We start from the raw sequence: 11,895 nt of genomic DNA, 5'->3' as shown, positions 1-11,895 counted from the left end.
AGTTCATAACATGCACATATTCTAGTTCGTGAATTTCTAGTTCATGCAGTCTCAACTTTGGAACACCTAGGATGACAATAACAGGATGACAAAGAAGGGATGTTAAGACAAAAAATAGCCAATATCAAGAGAGTGGCTGGGCCAATACCCCAAAATATTGACTAATCAAGTAATCCAGTTCAGTAGGATGGGTTATCTCAACAGTAATCAGTGGGCAGTGGTGAAACTTTGCATCAGGCTAATGGCAGTATTTAGATCTAAGGGGTTCTCCTGGATTGAATCTAGACATCAGCTGGTAACATCTAGTGCCGGGGCTGATGAATCATGAAGTGTTCCAGCAACGTAAATGAGAGACCAGAATAGGAGAGGAGACAATGAAAGAGCTGAGCCCTAGGGCCAAGGGTTTTTCCTTTGCATTCCTTTAAAATATCAATACTAGTCATCAGTAATAATACTAATAGTGAATAGTAGCAATTATTAGTATTATCATCAGCAGTAGTAGTAAAGATAAAATTTCCCAATGTACCCAACATACATTTCCTTATAGCTCATTAGCCAGAATTAGGTAAAGAAAATAATGCACTCAAATATGTTAAGAGTGGGAATGAAGTGCTCAATGACAAACACAATACTAAAATACTATATTTCTTAATTTTCCTAAAAATATCTCATCTAAACTCCAAGACTCCATTTGCCAGTGTTGGCAAAAAGTCACTATCAGTCAGGTTGGTTCCTTCTCCCTTGCTTTCTTTGGTCCCAGGAAAATGGCAGAGCACCCTAAGCCTTAAGCATGGTGCTCATTCCTAGAGTCATCAGATCCCTCCTAGACGCTCATTGTCAGCTGGACTTTCTTGATTGCCTTAAAGCAATAATTATGCATTCCCTGGGTCTGAGTACACTGTCATACAAATAAAGTGAACAAGAAAGAAATGGAAATGGCTATTGCGTAGGCCACCAACAGTATCTATCATAATCTGGTTGTAAAAAGATCCCCCAAAATATCCAGAAGAGACAGAAATGGGAAGAATGAAAGATAAGTTATAAAAACTATTGAGAATACAGATAGAAATGTCAACATAAGTTAATATATGAATTTACAAGGAAAAATAAAGACAGTGCAAGACATTTTAGAAAAAAATAATGACTTAAATAATGAATTAAGAAAAATGTAAGACCTTTGATTGAAAGAACATATATGGCACACTGGATAAACTAGAACAAACCCGCACTGAGACATGTTATAGTGAAAATTAAGAACATCAAGTAAAAATAAAAGGTTCTTTAGGTTCTGGAGAGGAAAATCTAATCACTCATAAATGAGTTAGAATCAGAATGACATTGAAATTCTCAATGACAACATTATAGTCAAGAAAACAAGGAAGTTATAACTTCAAAGTGTTGAAAGAAAAGTACATTATACCAAAATTCTACCTCCAGTTAAATATTTTCTCTAAATGTGAGTGCGAAATAAAAATATTATTGGCACAAAGGGCTTCAGAAAGTTTATCACACAAAAACCCCTTTGACATGTTCTCCAGCAAGTAAAGAACTACCCCCAAGAGGATGCTGCAAATACATGGGAACTAAGGGTGAGTAAATAACTTAGGGAAATATTTTATTATCTAAAACAGCAATGACCATAAGAAAATAATCTAAAACAGAAGAAAATATTCCTAACACTCAAGAATTAAAATTCTAGGTGATGTACATATGGAGGGCTTGTTAGTGTTTAACCTACTGAAATCGAATTTATGAATATTTATAAGCTTAAAAAACTGATTAAAAAAGACTTGAGCATAAGGTTTAGTAAAGGATAACCATTTTTCAAATCAGTAGAAGAAAATCCATTATACTCATTGGATATTAAGAAAATAGAAAAAAAAACTGAATAAATTGGAAAAACAGAATACATTATCAGAAGTAAATCCCAGTATAATAATAATTAAGAGAAATGTAAATGTCTGTTACCACTAATCAAAAGACTCTCTGATGGATTTGTTTTTTTAAGAGTCAGAAATATTAAACAGGAAAACACATGAAGTCTGAAAGCTGAGGGACAGAAAAAAGTAACTGCACACATATGGGGACAAAGAGAAAGCCAGAATCAAACAAAATAATTTAAAATAAAAATTACCATGAGAAAAAAGAGATACTATATATATTGGATATATATAATCATCATGAATCTATCTCCATACAACAGTACAGCTGAAAATACTACATAATAACTTCTCACAGAACTACAAGGGAACACGGAAAAATCAACAATTGTAATTGGAGATTATTAACTAAAAACTGCCAATAAATCAAACAGACCAAAAAAAAAAGCAAATATATTTCTTATAGAATACAAAAAAGCTCTAAGTAATACACTTTATATCAACAGAGACTCTGAATTTGCTTCAAGAAAAATTAGGAAATTAACCTTGTAGAAGGCCACAATGTCTCAATAAATTCCTAAGAATCAATATTGTACAGCCTTTATCTATAAAACAATACAATTATAAATCAATGATACAGAGATAGCTAAAATATTAATGTCTAAAAGAAAATACTTCTCAATAGTCCTTTGATTCAACATGGAAAATTATGAACATCTTAGAGTCTTATTTTGCTCAAAATAGTTAGAATTTATGACAAAGGATATTCAGGCAGAGGAGCTCTCATGATGCAAGGAGGAACTCCTATAAAGAATAAGTCATTTTAGAACAGGATATCTATGGCCCCTGGGGACTCAAAATGTCTCAGGTTCTCTTTTTACAATAAAAATATTGACGCTTTGAAAAAAAAAGAAACTTTTAATGGTCTGTTGGTGATTGTGTATGCAGGAAAGTGGTGATTTCTACTGAATTTAACACTTCATGCTCTGGTCAATTTTCTTTTAGTTGACAACCTTAATAATATAAGGTAACTTTGCCCATAATTTTGTTTATTTTTAGCCCTGATTTACCTCTCTCTACTACAAGTAGGGTGCTAAGTACTTGTGTGTTTTTCTTTCACAATAGTGAAAGACTGAATTCTTGTTTGTATTATCAGCACTGACTGCTTATTAGAAAATGGTCAGGAGAAGAGGTTTCCAGTTTGCAAAGACAAGGGGAGATGTCTTTTAGTAAACATCGTCAATAATATGAGTTTGAGCAGCAAGGGATAAGGTATACCTCACTGAAAAATAGAAGAGAAATTGCAGCATAATCCATGTAGAATGGACATAAGAAAGACAATACTTTCATTCATCTGTTAACTTACTTATCCATGTACTATGTGAATGACTCTATACATAATGGTGAAGGGCATGGCACTGGAGCCTTCCTGTGTGGGTCCCACTCCTACCTCTGACACAGGTGAGGTATGAAACTCTAAGCAAGTTGCTTGATTATCCTGTACCTAAGTTCCTTGGTTTGTGAAGGATGATAACTGTACCTACTTCCTGGGTTGATGCGAGGATTAAATGATGATAGAGTGAGAGAGAGAGAACAATAGATTACAAGGCACCTACAGATATACAGTCCCTAGAACAAAGACTGGCCTGTGTGCTAAGTGTCAGCTGTTACTACCAGGTTCCAGGGCTAGCTGCTAGGGATAAAATATTGGGTAAATGAAAGTTAGTTTAAGACAAAATCATACAGAGTATGATAGGGCAGATTATGGAATTTTACTAATCCTAAAAGTATAGGGGAGCTATTAAAAGCTTTGGAATGGGCAGGCTAAATGGTAACCTTTGCTTGTCCTAAAGATTATTGTGACTGCAGTGAGGAGAATGGATTGATCAGGGAAGGGGATGAGTAGACACAGAGAGACAAGTGAAATGTTATTAAATGCCAAAGTCAGTTGCAAAGGAAGGCTTAAATTTTCTAATTTTCTTTTCTGAAAATGTGGGTGTGTGTGTGTGTGTGTGTGTGTGTGTGTGTGTCGTGCCTAAATTTTCTGTGGGATCAACTATGCATTTGGAGTTGGAGTAAATAACCCTCTGAGCTTTGCAAAGTTTCTAAGCTTCTCTAAGATTTAATTTCCTCTTTCTGTAAAATGTGGCTGTAGAGCATTTTCATGAGAACTAAATAAAAAACTGTATGCAAAAAAAATTTTTAACCTTAGAGCCCAATATAAATATTCTAGCTGTCATAATTATATGGGGGACATGGAAGGGGAAACTAAATCTCAAGGTCTACCTAGGATGTTTATTTCACCAGAGGAGAGGCATAAAGGTGGAAATGTCATATCACAAGGCAAGAAGTTGTGCGATTAATATCTGTTCTTACAAACCAAGTTTTTCTTCTAAGAATGTCCTTCATCTGGAATGATGTTTCAAGGTTCCTCACCTCTGACCAACTGCTCCTACGTATCCACCTCACTCCCTCATGACTTTAATTCTTACAATTTTTTACCCGACTGGGACATGGATCCAAACATTTTTTTAGCTTTTCCTCAATATCTTCATGTCCTCACATCCCTCTTTAACCCAGCTTAAATTCCATGGTCAATCAACATAATCATTCCTGTGCACCACCTCCCCACCCATTTCATCATATGGCCCTGGAAAAATCCCAAGCCTAATTAAATTGAACTATCCACATACGCTTCTCTTGCACCCGTGAGCTGAATATATGAACAGCAAAACCACAATGACTGGACTCATTTTATAATCATGACTACTAACTACAGCCTATTCCACTTCCCCTGGTCTATTCCCCCTCCCTTTCTTCTAGACTATTGTCTCCTGGTGGAGCCTCTATTCTCCAAATTCCAACTCTTCCTCCTTCATCCTTATCCTCAGCTTCTGCCCATTTCACTGAGGAAAGGAAAAAATTAGAAGATAATTTTCACAGACTCTGCAACCCCACCTCCCATTAACACATATCTGTACCCATACCTTTGACCTTCCTTCTTGTCGCTACAGATGGACACTCTCTGTCCAAATTAAAGCTGGTCTCTCCGTTCATGCACTGGATCCCAATCCCGCTAGCTACTCTAAGACATTGCATGTTTCTCCTTCATTGTCCTTTCTCCTTCTCTGTCATGATTTTCCCCACTCTACTAGATCACTACTATCAGCATACAGGCATTCTAAAATCTCTCAACTGCACATTATCCTCCAGATTCCATCCTGTTTTCCTGCTCCCCTACATGAGGACATTGTTCTGGGAATTTGCCTCTCTCTCCCCATCATTCATTTTCTCCCTCCCTTCTTCCCTCCCTTTCTTCCTTCTTTCCTCTCTTCCTTCCTTCCTTCCTTTCTCTTTCTTTCCCTGTTTCCTTTCTTTCTTTCTCTTTTTCTTTCTTTCTCTTTTCCTTCCTTCCTTCCTTCCTTTCTTTTTTCTCTTTCCCTCTCTCTCTCTCTCACATACACACATCAATTTTTCCCAACCATGTACAAACATCCTATTATTTCTTCCACTGTTAAAAGAAAAAAGGAAAATCCTATAACCCCATAATCCTTCCAGCTAATGTTCTATTTCATTCTTTCTCCTGTGAGAAAGCTCTCAGGACTGGCATTTGATATAATATCTCCAATTTCTCTCTTCCTTATTTTCCTCAGAATCCTTAGACTTCTGCACCTACCACTTCAGCTAAAATGTTCTTATCCAGCTCACCAGTGATCTCTTTTTTGCTGAGTCCAATAGTCTACTGTCATATTACTTAACCATAACAGCAGCATTTTATACTTTTCTATTTAGCAATCTCCCCAACCTGGAGTTTGGATTCAGTCTTTGTTTGTGTCCTCTTCTCTTATGGTCACCTTGTCATTCTGACCACCTGCATGAAACAACCATCTCCCTCCAACATAAACACACACACACACACACACACACACACACACGCACGCACACAGAGGCACATGAATCCACACATGCGTGCATACACAGACTCATAAGCGAGATCCTATCTTCTTTATCCTACTTGACTTTTTTCCATAGCATATATCACCATTTGACAGACTATGTTATTTACTTGTTTGTTTACATTTCATATCCTACGATTAGAACATAAGTTCCACAAGGACGTAACTTTGTTTTATTCATCATTAAATCTCCAGTGCTCACAACAGTGTTTGACACTTAGGAGGTATTCAACAAGTTTTATTTGAATGAATGAATAAATAAATGAGTGAAATCAATATTTTTAAATTTAGGAAATTTTTCAGAAGATAAAAATAATTGTTTATATAGCAATGACAAATCAAACATGTTAACAAGCCACGACAAATATTCCACACACATATTTATTCATCTGTAGTATTTATAACTTGCCTGTTTCCAAAAAGTGATATGAGGTAGCTGACATGTTTATAGTACTGCTATTTATAAACTGAGTGCAGAGTATTCTGTCTGTCTCTTATGAAGGAAAAAAATGCTAATTCCTTTCATAAAATATGAGTAAAGCTTCCAAAAAATGGAAGCTTTCTTCAAGCAATAAATGACCAGTAATTTGTTTGATTTTTTAATATATTTTAAAAACATACAAGTGGGCAGTGCTAAAGTTGGGGTATATTTTAGTTAATAGAAACCAAGAGGATTTTTTGATTTCAAGGGTGAAGACATCAGGGCTTCCCTGGTGGTGCAGTGGTTGAGAGTCCGCCTGCCGATGCAGGGGACACAGGTTCATGCCCCGGTCCAGGAAGATCCCACATGCTGCAGAGTGGCTGGGCCCGTGAGCCATGGCTGCTGAGCCTGCACGTCTGGAGCCTGTGCTCTGCAACGGGAGAGGCCACAACAGTGAGAGGTCCATGTACCGCAAAAAAAAAAAAAGAGTGAAGACATCAAATGAGCCTTTACTCTCTTCTTTGATATACCTATGCTTGTTTCCAGTTTTACTGGCTCAAAACACAATTCCACATACACCAAATACAGTATTGAAATTTGCATATTATAAAAAAGTCCTTTTAAAGTCTTTACTGTTATCACTTTGAAATAAAAACAGAAGTTATCGCTAATTCTAAAATGTTTAAATTAGTCAAGACGTTAAATATCCCTATGTACATTATTCGCCTAATATAAGTTTTTACCATCTAAAATTGAGATATCTTTTAATTTCTGGTAAGAAATTAATTTTCATGATGAGATTGGCTAGCCTCTGGAACAAGTTTTCCATAGAAGTGGAGAAGGCTTTGAGGCGATTAAAATAAAACCATATGAAACAGTGGAAAATGTACTATAATATGAGGAAAAATGCTGCCCAGATTCCTGGAGGCTAGAGCCCAGAGCTGAATAAGGCTTTTCAATCTCCAGCCATTATGATTCTAGGTAACTATGCCGAGAAGAGATGAAATCAGTGGTTTTTCTATCCACGTTGAGTTCCTATTAGCCCCTTGAGGAAATAGGGGTTTTGCAGAAAGTGTGAGTTCTCTGTTACTGAAATGACCTTGTTTAATTTCCTAATAAAACAGGCATTCTAATAATAGCTACATCTTCTAATATTAACAAAGCTGCAAAGTTACACAAGTTAGAATAATTTTCCTTTGCTTGGACGGCAAGATCTTTCAGTCTCCTTATCCCTCTTTTCCCAATGTGCCACCCCGTTTATAGTATATATTTGCTACTTAATATTTGATTTCACGTTTGATTTCAGTCATCCTGATACAAAGCTGTAGAGTGAAGTTGAAAAATTCAAAAGGAAGAGAGAACATAGCTGCCATCCTACCGTGAGTGAGTCCACTGAACTGTAAATCTACCCTACATTTAATTACTCAACTAGACGGTGCAAGGATAAGGTCTCCAGAGTGTTGTACTATCATGAGTGATTGAATCTGCTTGCAGTAATAAGCTTTTCTACAGCGAAGCCAAAAGGTTAAAATTATACATAGAACTTCAAGGCAAGCATTGTTTTTAAATAGCTGCAAAACCAAAAGAATAACAGAAACTTCTTTTGAATGAATGTCTTAGTTTCAAAACCTTAAGTTGACGTAGTAGAGTTTTGTGTAAAGAACTGTTTCCTCAAGCAAATTTACAAGTATTTGGGTCAGTCATGGGGTTGGAAAGCCCTCCCCATGCCAACTTCTACCACATCCACAGTACCATAAGCCGATGTTTGTATAACGAATAGCAAAGATGATTGCACTTGTGAGATGAATCAGCAATTCCCAATTAGAGCAGCAAAGTAAAACTGTTTTCTTTCTGAATCACTGTGCAAGGCAAATGGAAAAGTGACAAATAGACTTTGTTCTCCATAAGTGATAGGAGGGGAATTCATGTGGGGAGCCAAATTGCCAAAGTAAGGCACACCAGACTTGCCAGCAAAACTGTTCACATCCCCACAGAGACCACAAAACCCTGCAGCTGTAATTTCAGAAACATACATGTGTATAAATCAAGTAATTGCACACCTAACTATCCATGTGAGCCCGTGCGCCTGGCTTTTTTTGCAGGTGCCCGGGGTACTTGCGCTATTTCGCTTTGAAAACAAGGTTTAGTTTAATTGACAGGATATTATCAAATTCAAGCTGACTTGTATGGGCAAGTCTCAAAATATGAGGGTGGCATACAGAATCAAGCAGCACATATGAATGTTCCATATGTGCGTTCTGCAAGGTCCCTGGAGCTGACTGAATTCTAAACAACAGAACAGGACAAAATTAAAATGTCGAGTTAGTTCTAATCCATGAAAGTATGTTTCCAGAGCATTCAATGAAGCAACATCATTTTGGAACATACTTGCCATTTACAGGAAGAGACAGAGTGAGAGAGAGAGACAGAGAGCATTGAGCAAGTATTATATTGCTTTATACGATGATGTTTTTAAAAGGGATAAGTGGGTGCTTTGGGTCTACTGGCCAGAAGAGCAAGCAGATCTATGTTTCTGTGTTCCAGCTGGCTGGAGCCCCAGCAGACAACCATGGAGCAGGCTCCTTGCTGCCCAGGAAAAAGGCACTCGTCACAACATGGAATCTGCCTGCATGCTAAGCTTCTACTCTAATTCTTCCAGGAGAAATTCAGGTTTGTGGGATTTCAGAACAGGTGTAGCTGCTACTAGTCCTCTACAAATGCTTTACATGTTCCAGTAAAATAAGATTAATGTGGAACCAGTTCATCCAAAAATTCTGCTGCGAGTCAACACAACACATTCCTACAATTTTCACCTTGAAAGAAAAACACGGCATTTATTTCACAAAGATATTTAAACCACCAACCTCTCATCTACCCCCATCATCCAAGAAGTTTATAGATTTGTTTCACACACACACACACACGCACATTGTAAACCAACAAATTCCTAATAGAATGATGCCAAAACTCACTAACAAATAATAAGATGTTGTAAGCAGTATCTCCCATATCTTATTCTATTTCTAAAGCACCTACTGTTAATATTGCCATACACAACACGAAATTAACTGAGGTTCTAAATGGACTATGAGAAATTCAACCTCAGCATTCTTTGCAGCTGGTTCATGTTTTACTATTTAAAATAAAGAAATGGAATCAGAGGTCCCCTGCAAGTATAAAAGGTGATCTGGTAACTATAGGTAAAATCAATCATGTGATAAAATGTCCCATAAGGATGATGTTTCTTAAGACATAGTCAGTGGCCAGCCAGAGGAAGGAAAAGAGAGCTCTATGCAAGATTTTGTCCTAAAAATGTGTGCAAAGTCCCACTGGTCCATTTGGGTAAAATTTCCAGTAAGTCTTGTTTTTCACAGAGTGATTATCAAAGAAACCCTTTATATCTTCATTTAAACATTACCCCAAAATAACATTTCAATGTGACAGCAACAAAATTTAACCCTACTTTTTTTAATGACTTACTGGTTTGTTTTATTGAAAACTTTAACCAAAGGCCTGGTTTTGAAGCTTTTAGAACTGACAGACACTTTTTGCTTTGTTATCAGGGAGCTTGAAAATGTATAAGGTATTTATGGCCTATTAAAGAACCATTAGGCCATAAAAATAATCTGCCTGTAAAAACGATGAGGAAAGGTGAAATGTACAGTGTATAAAGTACAATCTGATCACTGTATAAAGGCCTAGTAGGAAAGCTATTGATTTCTTTTCCATCAAACAAACATATTAAATTTCAGGTGGATTAATAGGTTAAAAAATAAACTTGAATCTAATATGAAGGAAAGAAAGGAAGCAATATAAGAAAAAGAATGCCAACAAGCTACCATACATTTGAAATTATGTCTATGTGTATTGTGAGGGAGGCATATGGAATTAGCATCAATAACAGACCCAGGGAATACCTGTAGGTTGGGCTATCCACTGTTCAAACACAAAACATCTCCCAAAGTAATAATTCTCATTTTGGGGTATAAAATTTGCTGTATTATAAATATATGAGGAATATAACATGTTTCTTGGCACAAGGTTTTTGGCAAAGTAATAATTGTGATTAATTGTTAATCATCGTATTATATATCATAATAAAACTATATTGTTATATAACTATTATAAATTAGTTTAATGATAATTATATATTATAGATTTAGAACTTGAAACTGGCTTACTTTTTAAAAATAGAGTATAATCAAAGTTACTCCTATAATAATGTTACTTTATTTAATTTGTATTCCCAAAACCTTTCTCATGAGAATCTTGGGAAAACCATGAATGCTTCACTGATGTTAATGTATATATTAAATGTTTTGTGGCAAGGAAACAAGTAAGGGACTTCCCTGGTGGTGCAGTGGGTTAAGAATCTGCCTGCCAATGCAGGGGGTACGGGTTCAAGCCCTGGTCTAGGAAGATCCCACATGCCCCAGAGCCACAAGCCCGTGTGCCACAACTACTCACCCTGTGCTGTAGAGCCCGCGAGCCACAGCTACTGAGCCCGCGTGCCACAACTACTGAAGCCCACGCACCTAGAGCCTGTGCTCCACAACAAAGACAAGCCACCACAATGAGAAGCCCACACACTGCAACAAAGAGTAGCCCCTGCCCGCTGCAACTAGAGAAAGCCCACACGGAGCAACAAAGACCCAAAAATAAATAAATAAGTAAATTTATTTAAAAAAAAAAAAAAGGAAACAGGTAAGAACTAGTTCCCAAAAGGAAGCTTATGATATTATTTTAATTATTTTAAAGGGCAAAAGAATCAAAGAGTAGACCTAATAAAATACTGATACAGTCTGTACAATATAATTGAAAGTTGATTGAAAATGCTTGTGTGCTAAATTGGGTACATAGAGATAAAATAGAGGCACATTCTAAATTCCCCCAATGTCTCTGCATTCCATGTCTACTAAAAGAGTCTGTTACTATGTTTTATCAATTTTATGTATTACGATACTTCTTTAAAGCCATGATTTTCTTTAATAGAACTCTAACCCTATTACTCTTAAGCTTTTTCCTGCAAATAATGCACAGGAGTTTCCTAATGTACCAGAAAATGGCCCCTAGGGGAAAAAAAAAAAGAACTCATGAACACCCCACACAGGGGGATAAGTTCAGAGACAAGCTTCCTAATCTCATTATTAAGCTTTGCTTTACTCATATTATTTGTTTTATGGTCTAGGCCAGTTCTCCAAGTAAGTTCTGGGAATAGCTATCAACATGAAATTGCAACTTATTAGAAATGCAAATTCTTGTGGGGCCCAGTAATCTGTGTTTTAACCAGCCCTCCAAGTGTTGGGGATAACATGCTAGTTTGAAACCACTGCTCTAAGCCACATATTAAATCATACTATTTTAAAATGTTGAACAAGAGAGGCAAAAAATATTACTGCATCCTATCTGTTTTGTCTGTATTATAGGAAGTTATCCCACTTATGTGTTCCCCATAGCACAATACTGAAATATCTCACCAAAGTTCGACAATCTCTGAGGTGCACTGTACATAAAATATAATGTACAGAAGCTCACGGCCCCATGATCAGTTTACAGCTACATGCTGATTCTCAACCAGTCTTTGGGAAAACACTCCCTCCAGCAACCTCTCACCACAGAAATGCAAACAACCCATATC

The 11,895-nt window shown here is 36.6% G+C and overlaps 1 long non-coding RNA gene across 1 annotated transcript in view; it reads right to left on the bottom strand.

Moving 5' to 3' along the window:
- Positions 1-6,666: 6,666 nt before the first annotated feature.
- LOC132422123 (uncharacterized) overlaps positions 6,667-11,895 on the bottom strand; it is a 255,351-nt gene continuing 250,122 nt past the window's right edge. Inside the window, exon 3 of the long non-coding RNA XR_009518812.1 lies at positions 6,667-6,687. This is a non-coding gene — a long non-coding RNA (uncharacterized lncRNA). The remainder of the gene's footprint in view (positions 6,688-11,895) is intronic.

Source organism: Delphinus delphis, chromosome 3, assembly GCF_949987515.2.
Source record: "Delphinus delphis chromosome 3, mDelDel1.2, whole genome shotgun sequence".
Classification (NCBI taxonomy): Eukaryota; Metazoa; Chordata; class Mammalia; order Artiodactyla; family Delphinidae; genus Delphinus; species Delphinus delphis.
Note: the sequence above shows the minus strand (reverse complement) of the source record. Positions and strands in the feature narration are given on the sequence as shown.